The sequence below is a fragment of the Ceratotherium simum genome, chromosome X (assembly GCF_057802395.1).
Source record: "Ceratotherium simum simum isolate JZ-2026a chromosome X, ASM5780239v1, whole genome shotgun sequence".
Classification (NCBI taxonomy): Eukaryota; Metazoa; Chordata; class Mammalia; order Perissodactyla; family Rhinocerotidae; genus Ceratotherium; species Ceratotherium simum.
This window is the reverse complement of record NC_141940.1, coordinates 7,675,317-7,690,929: the sequence shown is the minus strand read 5'-3', so window position 1 is coordinate 7,690,929 and position 15,613 is coordinate 7,675,317.

Below are 15,613 nucleotides of genomic sequence, written 5' to 3'. Positions count from 1 at the left end.
CACTCATTCTCTATCCAAGTGCACACACCCAGGAAAGGCCATGTGAGCACACATTGAGAGTCCTCAAGCCAGGAAGAGAGCTCTCTCCAGAAACCAATCACACTGGCAGCTTGATCTTGAACTTCTAGCCTCCAAATCTGTGAAATAACAAATTTCTGTTGTTTAAGTCACTCAGTCTATAGTGTTTTGTTATGGAAGCCCCAGCCAACTAAGACGTACATAAACACAAATGAAATCAAGCCAAATAACAAATGGGAATACACATGGAAGTGGCAAAAATGATACTTGAATTAATAAGACAACAAAGGAATACCAAAACAAACTCAAATCAAGCAAATTCCCTCTAAACAAACTAAATCCTCCCACACACAGCACAAACACAATTTTCAGGACAAACTCCAAATGAGTCCAGTCACAATGTAATATGTATTCTAGGTAGTTAAGATCCAGTGCCCCAGAAAACCTTAAGAGTGAAGAAAGGAGGGAAGTAGACATGCAGCAAGGAAGGAAAAAACAAATGATTTCTACCCTCTTAGTTAAAAACCTAAAGTCCCCCAAGTGTTGGGGTATGAGGAAGCATGTGACTGTTCTGAGAACAGCCCCAAAACCACACAAACACATTACCCAGGAAACACCCTGATGTGATTAAAGAGAGATACCTACGAGATACTGCCCATTTTCCAACACAGGGATGTAAAATTTCCAACCTACTTCCTAAACACACATTTGCTACTACAGATGGTCACCAACAGTCCAGCATGTGCTCGTGTTCTCTCTCTCTCTCTCTGTCTCTCTCTCGTCATCAGCATTAGGTTGAGGTAAGAAGTGTCACTAAAAGAAAATGGGGAGAAAAGCCTAGGCAATATATCCTGAGTATTGGTTCTATCATGCCCTTCCATCCTTCAACTATAACTTTAAAAAAAAATTTAAAAAAAGAGTAAATGCTTCTTGGGAGACTATGCTTAACCCTTCATAAATTGGTGACATAAATGCTTAAAATGCATTTTCAAAGTCAATAAGAACATAACAAAGGTAATTCATAAACTTGGAGCCATCCAAATAATGAAATAAGCCAGACAGAGAAAAACAAATAGCGTGTGATCTCACTTATATGTGGAATCTAAAAAGTTGAACTCGTGGAGAGTAGAATGGTGGTTGCCAGAGGCTGAGGGGTGTGGAAAAATGCAGAGATGTTGGTCAAAGGGTACAAACTTTCAGTTATGAGATGAATAAGCTTTGGGGATGTAATGCACAACAAGGTGACCATAGTTAATAACATTGTATCATAAACTTGAAATTTGCGAAGAGAGTAGATCTTAAGTGTTCTGATCACAAAAAAAAAAGGTAGCTATGTGAGGTGTTAACTTGATTGTGGTAATCATTTCACTATATATATATATATTAAATCATTATGTACACCTTAAAAAAAGCAAGTCAATATATACGATTGACAAAAAATTGTCAATATATGCAATTTTTATTTGTCAGTCATACCTCAATATAGCTGGAAAAAGTAAGAACTTGTTTTAATCTCTGAGAGAAAAATGGGCTTTGGGGTTAGGAAGTGGAGAATCTGAGAAGCTGGAGAATGTTTTGAGAACTCTAAAAGAGAAATCTTACAAATGATGAGACATCCATAGGTGAAAAAAGGTTAGAGAATTTGGCAATATAGAGGAAAAAGTCTAAGCTGATAAAGAAGGGGGATGTGTTATCAATACAATGTTTTTCCCACTTTAGTCAAGCTTCATTTGGCAAAAATATATAAATTCTTGAAGAACCTAAGTGGAAGTGTTTTCCCAGGAGGCCACAGTTCCTATGTATATTCTCTTAGAAGGCACAAAATGTTCCTTCATGTAGTCCAGCACTGAGGAGTGGGTGCCTGCGCTCCAAAAAAGGCATCTCTGTACATGTAGCTACAACCCCATCTCCAGAGCCACCGCTAATGTCCTACATGTTGTACATTACTTTTCTCAAAATGCCACCATTCATATTTTAGTCCACGTGAATGACACCTTCTTGTGAAAGGCACTGCACACTGAATGGCTCAATGTGGTAGCTCAAACCAATTACTCCCCCTCCATGTAGCTTTCATTCAAGCCTTCACAGCTTTCTGCCTTTGCATGGCATTGAGATAATTATGGACCCATCAAAGGAAGTCTTTATCTCTGAAAATAGTTTGTTGTTATTTCCTTATTTGTAGCATTTCTGTTTAACTCTTTTTTATAGTTTCTATCTCTGTGCTAAAATTCTCCATCTGCTCATGCAAGATGTCTACTTTTTCTACTAGGTACTTAAATATGTTAATCATAGTTATGGTAAAGTCTCCGTCTCGTAGTTCTAATATCTGGATCATCTCTGAATCTGGTTTTATTGATTTCTTTGTCACTTGGTACTAGGTTTACTTGTCTTTCTTTTGTGTATGTGTTTTGAAAGTTTTATTTGATGCTGAACATTATGTGTAGAACAGTAGAGAATGAGGTAAATAATATTTGCACCGGGAAATGAGCATGCTGCTTCTTCTGTCAGGCTTTTCTTATGTGATAGGGGCAGTTGAGTCAATCTTGCCAGTTATTCACCTGGGATTGGGTTTTATTGTTGTAGTGGTTGGCTTACATGCAAGACAGCTTTAAATTCTTCTAGCATTGTTTTGTGCTTAGGGTGACATCTAGGTTCCAGGGATTTTTCGCAGTGCTCCTGCTGTACTCCTTGATCTCTGATGTCCACCACAACTAAACCAAACCACATAGGGATCTCTCTCCAGGTCCCTGCCCCTTTCCTAGTGGGAGAATGTCCTTGCTTGTTCCTTGGGTGTTTGCTAGGCCAGTGCAATTACTTCCATTTCTCTGTCACTGGTAAGCCAGTCTCTGCATCCGGTTTCTCCTTGGAGGGGGCTATCTTTCCTTAAAAATCAAGCTACTTAATAGATCTATAAATTTTTTTTTTGTGAGGAAGATCAGCCCTGAGCTAACATCCATGCTAATCCTCCTCTTTTTGCTGAGGAAGACTGGCTCTGAGCTAACATCTATTGCCAATCCTCCTCCTTTTTTTTCCCCCAAAGGCCCAGTAGATAGTTGTATGTCATAGTTGCACATCCTTCTAGTTGCTGTATGTGGGACGCGGCCTCAGCACGGCCGGAGAAGCGGTGCGTCGGTGTGCGCCCGGGATGCGAACCCAGGCCGCCAGTAGCGGAGCGCTCGCACTTAACCGCTAAGCCACGGGGCCGGCCCAATAGATCTGTAAATTTAGATCTCTAAGGTGTTCAAGAAAAATGATGTTTGGTGCTTATCTGACTTTCTCATGTTAGGTTGAAATCCACCTTTCACTGTTCTAAAACAGGCAGAAGCAGAATTGGATGTAGGCTTTTTAGGTTTTGTTTCTTTGTTTTTCTTACATTTATTTTGGAATAATTTTAGATTTACAGAAAAGTTGTAAATATAGTACAGAGAGTTCTCATACACTCATCACCCAGCTTCCCATAAGGTTACCATCTTATATAACCATAGTACATTAGGAAAAACTCTGAAATTAACAGTGGCACAATAACAAAACTACAGAAAAATTAGGGAAAAAAATGCCAATGCATTATTTATTCATACTCAAGAGGGCTGCAATATTTGTTCATACTCAAGTGATCCTTTTGTCACTTCATCCCTTCACACATAATATTTTAAAAAGTGAACATTAAAAGTGTAAGGAGACCGGGGCCGGGCTGGTGGTGTAGCGGTTAAGTTCGCATGCTCTGCTTCAGTGGCTGGGGTTCGCCGGTTCGGATCCTGGGCGCGGACCTATGCACTGCTCATCAAGCCATGCTGAGGCGGCGTCCCCCACAGAGCAACTTGAAGGATGTACAACTATGACATACAACTATCTACTGGGGCTTTGGGGAGAAAAAAGGAAAAAAGAAGGAAGATTGTCAACAGATGTTAGCTCAGGGCCAATCTTCCTCAAAAAAGAAAAGTGCAAGGAGACCAACTGAATGAAAAGTTCTGGATACCATCTTAATCTCTAATTATATGGTGACATTGGAGAGGATTTTCTAAGAACTGGCAAAGTTCTAGGCTCTGAGAAGGAAGGTGGAATAAATGAGTGAGAGGGTAAAGGGATTTGGAATTCAGACAGAAATGTTTCTGTGTAAGGACAGAATGTGAGCAATTCTATAGAAGGAGACTTGAAGACTGTGGGTAAAATTGATTGCTGAGAGCAAGGCAGGTTCCTTACCTGGTACAATTGTTTGTGCATTGAGAATAGATATTGTCTATGAACTATATGTAGCTTCCAGAACCCTAACTACAAACTGAATTTGGGGAAAGCACTGACCATTTCTTTGCATTCACTGCCCAGCTGTGACTAACCTTCCTTCTGGGGAAAGAGCTACCCTGAAACTGTGCATAATTAGAACCTAAGAAGTAGGCTATAAAGTCCTCGACTCAGAATTTACTGTAGCCTCTCAGCACTGGGTGCAAGCCTTTTACCCAGATAAATCAGGGAGAAAGGACCTCCCTCAAATTCTGTGACAGATAGCCTAATTCTGTAGTATCTCAGAAACTAGACACTAGGAAAGTGGTGAGCTTTGCATGAGATGAGGAACCAGAGGATCTCAAGTCCTGAGATCTGGTCAACATGAACAATGCTGGAGTACTTCCATCTCTACCACGGGAGAGGCAACTGTCCTCTGTTGATTTCACTTTTCATTTACATGTGTCTTCCTCTCTGACAGGACTGCAGGTTCCTTGAAGGGAGGTCCAGTTCTTGATCAACTATGCATCACCCCATACCAAAAATCTGCATGTTAGAGATATTCTACAGATGCCTTTACATGTGTAAAAGGACAAATATGACACAATTATGATCCATTCTTCCTAATAACAGCTGGGCACTTATCAAGGAACCTACTTATAATATTGAAAAGCACCTGTCTTGGGTATATAAAAAAGACTAGCATCTGATCTATGTCTCCTCATAAGTCCTATTATGTCCCTACCATGAAAGTATATCCCAACAATATATATAAACAAGAACTTTGGAGTTTATTTTGAGCCTCATGCAAAGAGCATTAGAAGTCCTGACAGATAACCCCCCCAAAATGTTAAATATTGAAAGGTAAATTTCCCATAGAGAAATAAAGCAACTGTATATAAGTCAACAACAACAAAAAGACTCTCCTCCAAACCAATGAGTTTTGATTAGTGATAATCTGCTCAAATTACATATTAAGGTCAGTGAGATTTGGCAACGTGGAAAGGGAGAGTGAGTAATGCAAATTTGACATGGTCACAACATTATATCTCTTAGTCTGACCCTCCGTCTCCCTTTCTAATGAACCTACTACCTGCTTTTAGAACCATTTTTGTGATATCTTTTCTTATGGGTTTCCAGATGGTCTTTCCCATTTAAATCCCTGCCAGCAGAGATGTAGTACAGCATCCTAAACATAGAGACAGGAAAGAGGGAATTTACACATTATTACCCACATGATCACAGGTAGATGACTAATAGCAAATTAATTCTTCAAAACTGTTTCAGCTGACCAACAGATATTTTCAAAAGAACTGTTAAATACTAAAATCCTCAGAGTCTCTCAGAATTAGCCCTTTAGGCAGCCCAGCTACACCATGTCTCCCCAAACTATGGACCTTCTCACCCATTTCATTTCTCACACATACATATGTACACATTAACATTATACATATATATGTACATATGTATTAGGTGGAATAGATACATATTACAAATATATCTATGTGTATGTATATATATTTACTTACTTGTATGTGTGTGTGTGTGTTCCACCTGATTGAAGTCTCAAACTGAAGACTCTTCCTCTGACACTCTGGGACGCTCGACGCTCTGTATCTCCTTCTTAACCTGTAAGCCCTCATCTCAAGAGGCAGTGTAGCATTGTGGTTTAGATGACAGAACGTGTATCCTCTCTGCCTATTTAGAACAACAGCTCTGCCATTTAAAAAGTCTCTGACCTTGAGTAAAGTGTGTAACCTCTCTGTGCCTCAGTTTCCTCATTTGTGAAAGAGATAACAGTAGTTGCTACAATAATCAAATGAGTTGAAACACTGAAAAGATCATCTGGTATATGGCAAGCAACGAATAAATATTATATTTTTAATTTATATTATAATCATCTAGGCTAAATTTCACTGAATATATAATCAAAAATAAGGAACAGAAATATCCTGGCTTTTCTTCTGCTTCAACTTCTTCCTCAATTTAAATCCCCAACCCATTTTCATGAATGAATCTTTCTATAATATACAAAGAAGAAGCAAATGGAATATAAGAATCATGTATATAAAAAATAAAGGAAATTATATACCTCTTAAACTAGCATTCACCTCATTGGTATGAATAACCTTATTGTTTATGTTATTATATTCAACTCACCAACAATCCCTGATGTTCCACATTTTTATGTCATTATTTCCTTTTAACTCTCACCTCACAACCTCCTTTACTAAAGAACAGAATAATTCATACTAGCTTCCTGTTCAAAATAAACCATTTCTATGATCTGAGGTAATTAGTCTAGAAACTTTCTAACTTGAAGATAAAGGTTTTGCCAGCAATATCAGATTTGATTTAAAGGAAATCAAGGAAAAGATCTGATAGATATGAGTAGGTCAATTCTGTTGCTTTCACCAAAAATTAAAGTATCAACAACTCTAAGAATCCAAATGCAAAGAAATGCACTTCAGATTTTGGGTTGGATATATTTGTTTGCAGTAGGCTTACTCTCTCATTGAAACAACTAGATATTGTAAATTTAAGTCACTGGAGAGCTGTGGAAGCAACAAGGATGGAATGAATGAAAATTCCAGACATTGCAAAAGCCCTTGTTGGTAGCCTGATGATCACCATTTTTCTTTGGGAGCATTTACCGGTCAGAGCACAGGCTGAGAATCAGCTTGGCCCAGGCAAAGAGAATTTACTGGGAGAAAGAGAAACCCAAAATGCAAATCCAGTTTTTTTCTGGAGTATTTGCTAAAACTTGTAGCGGATCTGAGAGCTATACCAGAAACACCTTTAAGTAACAGTATGACTACTGCAGTTTTGTGGTACTAACAAGAAAAAGTCCTACTCATGCGTAGGGGTGTGCACAAATTCATGAACAGTCACATGGTCATGGCCTTTGCCAGCTTTTGAAGCTGCCTGCAACAGATGCTAAAACCGTCAGGGTCAAAGTCTCTGAAAGGCAAAGTTGAATCTCTAGAAGTCTTTCAGGGCTCAAGAGACAGAAACCTGCTAGTTTCTCAATCAGAAGTCTAAATGAGCCATGCCAAAGCAAAATCATGCAGAAAAGCTGGATTGACTCTTTCCAAAACTGCAATTCATCCCTGATGCAGCCCAATCTATGATTGAATTGAAGTGATTTGTACCTGACACTATCTTCCTGACTGTGGACATGGAGAATTGTTTAGGGTGGAATAAATCATTTATATCCTCTATAATTATTTTATAAGAAAATATCTGGCATACATAAAAAATTATTAGAGATGAGAAAAGGTAGGACACTCTGATCAAAAATCAAATCTGACCCACCATTGATCGCTTAAAATAAAGTTTTATTGGATAACAGACATATCAATTTGTTTAAACATTGCCATTGGCTAATTTGATGCTACAATGGCAAAGTTGGGTAGTTGGGTCAGAGATGGTAAAATATTTAATATATTACCCTTTATAGAAAAAAGTTTACCAACCTCTGTCATAGATTGCTAGAAACAAAAGAAATAAGAGAAACTTTTAAAACCAGCCAGAAATAAAAGACACATACCCTAAAAGAAACAAAAATAAAAATCATGGCTAATGATTCAAGAGGTAACATGGAAGCCATCAGACAACTGAATAACATATTTAATGTAGTGGAAGAAAGTCCGTCAGAAAGAAATTTAAAATAAACATGTTTTTGGCCAAAAAAAAAAAAAAAAAAACAATTCCTTGTCACTAGATCTTCACCACAAAAAATACAAAAGGAAGATTTATAGCCTGAAATAAAAGAACACAATTTAAAGGGTTAACTGCAGGAACAAATAAAAAACGAGTTATAAAAAACATTGACTTTCGAAAAGAACAATACCAATAATATCTTCTTGGGTTTACTATATATTTGAAGTAAAATATATGACAAATCAGCACAAAGATCTGGGAAGAATAAAACTTTTAGAAGGTTTTAGCATTGTTTGGCAAGTTGAGGCATTACTATCATAAGGCAGACTATGACAAATCAGGGATTTATATTAAAATAACCACTTTAAATACAAATCTGATGGAGGAGAAAAATATTTAATAGTTATTTAAAACTTTATTATTGAAATGAAATGTGGAAAAAAGGAATATAGGAGAGAATATGGACTATATAGGAAAAAGATAAAATTATAGTCTTATATAGTCTTAGTCCAACCATATCAGCAATTACATGATGTACAAATGCCACAAACTTCTCAAGTAAAATATAAATTTTGCAAGACAGTAAAAAGTGCAAGGATTCTATTTATGTTACTTATGAAATAAATACTATAAATTTAGGAAAAACTGTTAGATGGAAGAAAAAAATGGAGCAAGATACACCGCAAAGTCACTACCTAAAAGAAAGTAAAAAAAGAAAGTACGTAAATCAAATATACTTTGGTGAGATATACTTTAAAATTGTAGTTTCAAAATAGTTAAAGCAATATTTGATTAAAGTAAAAGAAGAAAGAAAAATCCACGGTCACAAGAAAACATATTGTATGATTATATTTATATTACATATTCAGAATAGGAAAATCTATAGAGACAGAAAGTAGATTAGTGCTTGCCTGGGGCTAGGGGATTTTTGGAGAAAAGAGAGTCGGTGCTAAAAGGTATGTGGTTTCTTTTAGGGTTGATGAAAATGATCTATAACTGATCTTGGTAATAGTTGCACAGCTCTGTGAATGTAACAAAAAACGATTGAACTAAGTGAGCGAAATTGGTAAATTTAAGTCCTTCACTTGCTTCTCTTTCAAGATCATTTTGGCTATTGTAACTCTCTTTCATTACCATATGAATTTTCGGGTCATCTAGTCAACCTCTGAAAAAAATGAAAATAGAATTTTGATCCAGTTGTAGTGAATCTGTAGATAATTTGTGGAGAATTGTTTTTTTTAACAGCTTTATTAAGATATAATTTATGTACAAAGAACTGCACATATTTAAAGTGTACAATCTGATGAATTTTGATATCTACAAACAATTGTGATACCACCATCACAATCAAGGAAATAGATGTTCCTTGTGTCCTTTTGTTTTTTGTAGTATAAACACTTAGAAATTAAGAAATGTGGTAGAAAATGAGATCTCCCCTCTTAATAAAATAAAATAAAATTTTTGAAGGGCACAATACTGTATTGTTAACTATAGGTACCATGTTGTAGAGCAGATCCCTAGAACTTATACATCCAGCATAATTAAAACTTTATAGCCATTGAAAAACAACTTCCCTCCCTCTGGCTCCTGGAAACCACTATTTTCTGCTTCTATGAATGGAACTATTTTAGATACCTCATATAAGTGTAATCATGTAGTATTTGTCCTTCTGTGACTTGCTTATTTCACTTAACATAATGTCATTCAGGTTCATCCATGTTGTTGCAAACGGCAAGATTTCCTTCTTTTTTAAGGCTGAATAATATTCTATTGCATGTATATTCAACATTACCTTTATTTATTCTTCTGTTTATGGGCATTGGGTTATTTCCATGTCTTGGCTATTGTGAATAATGCTGCAATGAACATGAAAGAGCAGATATCTCTTCGAGATCCTGATTTCAATTCTTTTGGATATATACTCAGAAGTGGAATTGCTGGATCACATGGTAGTTCTATTTTTAATTATTTTAGGAATTTCCACATTGTTTTGCATACCTGCTAGACCAATTTACATTTCCACCAACAGTGAAAAAGGGTTCCAATTTATCCACATCCTCACCAACACTTATCTTTTTTTTTTTTTTATAACAGCAATGCTAACAGGTGTGAGGTGTTACCTCATTTTAGTTTTGATTTACATATTCTGAAAAAACAAACTGGAAAATATCTTGTGTTCCTTATGAGACTGAACCACAGACACATTCTGGGTGTTAATAATTAAATGCCTTTCCAGGAGTCCAAGATGGAGATGCAATATACCTAAAACCAGACTATTTCTATCCCTGGTTTATTCTACTTGGGACACCTCTGTCCCTCCCTTGCCTTACCTTCTCTTGAAACCTCCAGTGAACCCCCTAGGAGAATTCACTCCATGTTCTGTGTGCTTAAATATCTTGCACATATCTTGAGTGAGGCATGCATCACACAACATAAAAGCTGCCATTAAGCTCCCTTACAATTATGTTTAATATGCACATATGCATGTATCTGGAGGCATACATACACCATTTGGTAAATATTTGACTATATAGCTGTCTCCTCTATACATTTGAGCTCCTTTAGATGAGGACTATATTGTATTCTCTTTGGTTTCCCAAGAGCCTAGCAAATGCCTACACATGATGTTTGTAGAGTGAATGTTATTGTGGTAGTAACAAAATTTTCAATTTAATTTTTCAGAGAAGAATTGAAAAAATAGGCTAAATTCACCTGAAACCAATAGGGTCACCTAGGCAGACAGAATTTTAGTGTTTAAAGTGAGCATGAAAAAATTTCTAAACATAAGGACAGCCTAAAACCATTTCCTAAATACCATTTCAACATTAACTAAAGCCCCCTTTTACAATCCCGTTGCAACCTTATTTGAAGGGAACATTTCTTCATGATTCTAGCAAGAGATTATCTAGTGTCTTGATGCATAAAAAATAATAAACTTCATAATTTTATTCTAGTAAGTGTAACTATAGATATTATTTTTCCCTTAAATCAAATGTCTGATCTTTTTTGGAATCTTAATTTGTCTCCAAGGGGTTCTACCATGGTGACTCCTAACCTTTGTGGAATCATAACACATGTTTTGTTGATATTAAATCCCCACCTTTCTGAAATGTATTTTTAAACAAAATGGTATGTGTATTCTCTAATTTAATCACAGATTGCAGGAATTCAAAGACAGCTTTGCCACGACAAGTTGCTGATTGCTCCACTGCAGTTTCTAAAAAAATAAGATGCTTAATTTACCATTCATTCAACAAAAAGTTATTGAGTACCTAATAGGAGGCCAGCACAATGCTAATCTTGATATATAAAAATAATGAATTTCCTGAAATAGTTTTGAAGATCACTGGATAGCATCTACCACTTTTCTAATTCTTTGTACTATCAATTATTTTGTTAGTCATAAAAGCTCATAAAACTGTTCTAGATTGCAATTTTGTACACACACAGGGAAATATTTATGTACACAAGTGTACTATTGTCTCCACATGTTCTCCCTCCCCTCAGTTGGCATGGCTAGTACCTCAGCCTTCCAAATATCCAAAGAAGTGTATAAAATCATTATTCTGCTCTAAAAGAAGTGACCATCAACCATATAATGGATATATTTTTAAGTATAAATATCAATTATTTATTATTGCTCTGATTTCAATATGTGTTACAATTTCTCAAAATCTTCCTAGAGAATAACATGGCAGTAAAATCCTTAAGTGATTCACCTGATATCCTGGCATGAAGATTCTGCTTCATGGAGACACCCTTAGGCTGAGAAAGGGACTGGAAAATTGTTAAGATAGTGATCTTCAGAGTGCACTATCAAAAATAGTTAGTACTTGGGCCAGCCCCAGTGGCCTAGTGGTTAAGTTTGACACGTTCTGCTTCAGCGGCCTGGGTTCAGTTCCCTGGGCGTAACCTACACCCCTCATCAGTGGCCATGTTGTGGTGGTGGCCCACATACAAAATAGAGGAAGATTGGCAACAGATGTTAGCTCAGGGTGAATCTTCCTCAGCAAAAAAAAAAAAAAAAAAAGTTAGTACTTCATTGGGAAATGTATTGAACTATTCGCCAACTTCCATGTTGGTTTTTGAAAGGGTCGTGGCATTAACCACAACTGGGTAATAAGCATCTTCATCTCTTTCTTTCAAGATTAGAAGAATATCATTCTTATGGTGTCCTGAAATATATGACTCAAATACTTGTCCAACCAGTGTAACTTGATCACTATTCATCTTGAATCTAGATAACAGCTGATAAGCAGTGTCAGAAGTCACCAGGAGGTGTGCTGCTCCCGAGGCCAAGGGGCATGGAGAGCTCTGCAAGGAGGCAGGGTAGGCACCATGGCCCCAGGGACACGAAGAAGCTGGCAGGGAGGGGCAGGGCATGGTGCTCAGTGCTTGAGGTGCTGCCAGCCACAGGGGCACATAGGCTCCAGTGAGCCGCCTCATGCCTGGGCAAAATAGGCACCACCTGGGCAGCTCTGTTGGCCCTGTGCTCCCCACTGAAGCCAGGCCATGCGCCGCCTCCAATATGATTTCAATCTCCTTAAATTTGCTAAGATAAGTTTTGTGACCTAATGTATGATCTGTACTGGAGAGTGTTCCATGTGCACTTCAGAAGAATGTGTATTCTGCTGCTATTGGGTGGAATGTTCTATATACGTCTTAGGTCCAGTTGGTCTATAATATTGTTCAAGTCCACTGTTCCCTTATTGATTTTCTGTCTGGATATTCTATCCATGGTTGAAAGTGGGATATGGAAGTCCCCTACTATTATTGTTTTGTTGTCTATTTCTCCCTTCAGTTCTGTTAATATTCACTTTATATATTTAGGGACTCTGATGTTGAGTGCCTATATATTTATAATTATTATATCAACCTGGTGAATTGTCATCTCGGCAATATTAGGTCTTCCAATCCATGAACACCATCTGTCTTTAAATTTATTTAGGTCTTTTTTCTTTCAACAATTTTCTACAGTTCTCAGTGTATAAATCTTGCACCACTTTGTTAAATTGTTCCTAATTTAAAATACTTGTTTTTGATGCTCTGTAATTAAGATTGTTCTCTTCATTTCATTTCATATTGTTCACCACTAGTATATAGATATACAATGATTTGTAAATATTGATCTTGATGAATTTGCTAATGATAGTAGTTTTGCAGATTTTTTAGGATTTTCTGTGTACAAGATCATGTTATTTGTGAATAAAGCCAATTCCAAAACTTCCTTTTCAGCCTGGATTCCTTTGATTTATTTTTCTTCCTGATTGCACTGGTTAGAATCTCCAGTACAACGTTAAACAGAAGTGGTGAGAGCAGGCTTTTTTTTTTTGATTCCCAGTCTTAAAGGGAAAGCTTTCAGTTTTTCACCACTGAGAATGATGCTAGCTGTAGGTTTTTCATAGATGAGTTTTATCAGGGTGAGGAAGTTTTCTTCTATTCCTCATTCCTAATTTGTTGATGGCTTTTATCAAGAATGGTGGTTGGATTTTGTCAAATGCTTTTTCTGCCACTACTGAGATGATAATGTGGATTTTTGTCCAATTATTATTGTTAAATCATATATTTCTCCCTTCCATTCTGTCATTTTTTATGTAGTATGGGTCTCTTTGGTTAGATGCATATATGTTTATTAAGGTTAATTATTCCGGATTAATTGACCATTTACCATTAGAAAGTATTTCTCATTTTCTCTAGAAATACTTTTCTTTCAATCTCTATTTCATCTGATATTAGTAGAGACATTTCAGCTCTCTTATGGTTGCTATTTGTATTGCATGTCTTTTTCCATCTTTTTATTTTCATCCATGCATACAGAGTCTGAGCATAGCACAATCTTCTTTGGCTGTTTCTTGTACAGGATCTCCTTGTAAAATTTCTGGCTGTTCTGCCATTTTTAGGCCTGTCCCATCTAGTATCACTGGGATGTTAGCTTTCCCTGATTGTTTACACTGAGATCCCTGTTGTTTCAGACAATGTGCCTGGGAATGGATTTTTCCATGATCTGCTCCAAAAAAAGGAAGCCACTTCAGGCAGAACCTCAGAGATGACAGTCTCAGTGTTCTATATCACTTCTCTTCGGGTACAATTTCTGTGCTACAGAGCTGGATTTAGAGGGTGAGGAGAATGAGATGCCAGTCCTTATAGCCTGTCTACCATCTGGGGGAGAACTTCTATACCATAGATCTGGGGTGGGTGATGGGAACACTCCCTGGCTAAAATGCTGCAAATTCCCACTGTCTGCAACTACTGCAGTTTGGTAGATTTTCTTGAATAAATGGTTCTCATTTTTTTGCATCTAGTTTGGTCAATTTTCAGAGACTTAATTGGTTATCTTTGATAATTTTGTCCAGTTTTATTGTTACCTGTTTAGGGAGATGATTTGCCAAGTTCCTCACATACAATTCTGGAAGTCACTTGCTTTCTTTTTTTAGAGATAGTTTAGTTGTATATAGAATAGTGTTAAGAATACTGCATTAAATATGATTTCCTTCTCTCCAAATTACAAGACCCTCCAACCATCACACTCCAAATTCCCAAACCCTTGCTCAGAGTACCATTTTTAACTCTGAAACTACAGAAGAGACAGTGAAAACAGGAAGAAACTACAAGAAAGAAGTAGAGAGATTTTGTGTAGTCTAGGATTAAGAGCTTAGAAATCTCATTTCTTCCTCTATCACTGAAAACAATACAGCCCATTTATCTAACCTTGAATGATCTCCAAGAAAAGAGATGGGCTTAGGGTGTGCTGGTATCTTTTTTTCCCCTCTCAGTCCTGCAATTCTCAGCCTTGCATAGATGGTTTGGTTGTTGAGAGAATTTTTCACCTTTCCATTTTGAGACATAGGCCACAAGGTGTCTTCCTTTTCCCAGATGAACTAAACCTGATACAAGGTGAAAGAAATAGATGAAAGAGACTCCTAGACTAAAATCAAGTATTGTCTAGAACATGGGGCCAGGTTGTAGAAATGCTTGTGGAAAAGGTACGTCGTCTTTGTCCTCTTCACTCAAGGTGATCATAGGCTGAATTCCCCTGGGGAATTGAGAGTCACTAGACCCATGTCTTCCCCGAGCCTGGAAAGACGGCAATAGACAAAGGATTCAAGCACCCATTCTATGAAGACATCCCAATCTTGATGGATCTCTGAGGGCTAGATCTTGACATTCCCTCACTCCAACCAGTCCCTGAGCATGTCCTTGGTTATTTGATCTTCAGCAACAGCAGCAATAGCAATACCCAGGGTCTCTATGTATAAGTGAGGTACATCATGGCAAGTAAGTATACTCAGCAAGACTTTCTTGGGCTTAGTCTCCATTTTTCTACCAAGCAGTTATAAGCCATATAAAATGGAGAACTACCTGACTCCATCTCAGAGTTGGCTCATAGTACATGATAACCAATAAAAGAAACAAAATTACTTGTGTGTCTTAAAAACCCAGAAAATATTCTGACCTAGAAAATATTATGACAGTTGTGTTTAGAGTGATGTCTGTTTTCTCATATCATATTTCATTAAATCTCAGGGATCATCACCATGTAGAAAAAGAAACACCCTAGTGATTTACAATGAGTGTGTGGTCCCTGGGAGCAGGCCCAGGCCAATTCAATTCAGCTTACAAGCCTAGAACAGATGGATGGTGTGAGAAGTCCCTTGAGGTACCTGATGTAAGCCCTGCACTTAGAGAGTGGTGCATCCCTCTTAGGGAGGGGAAC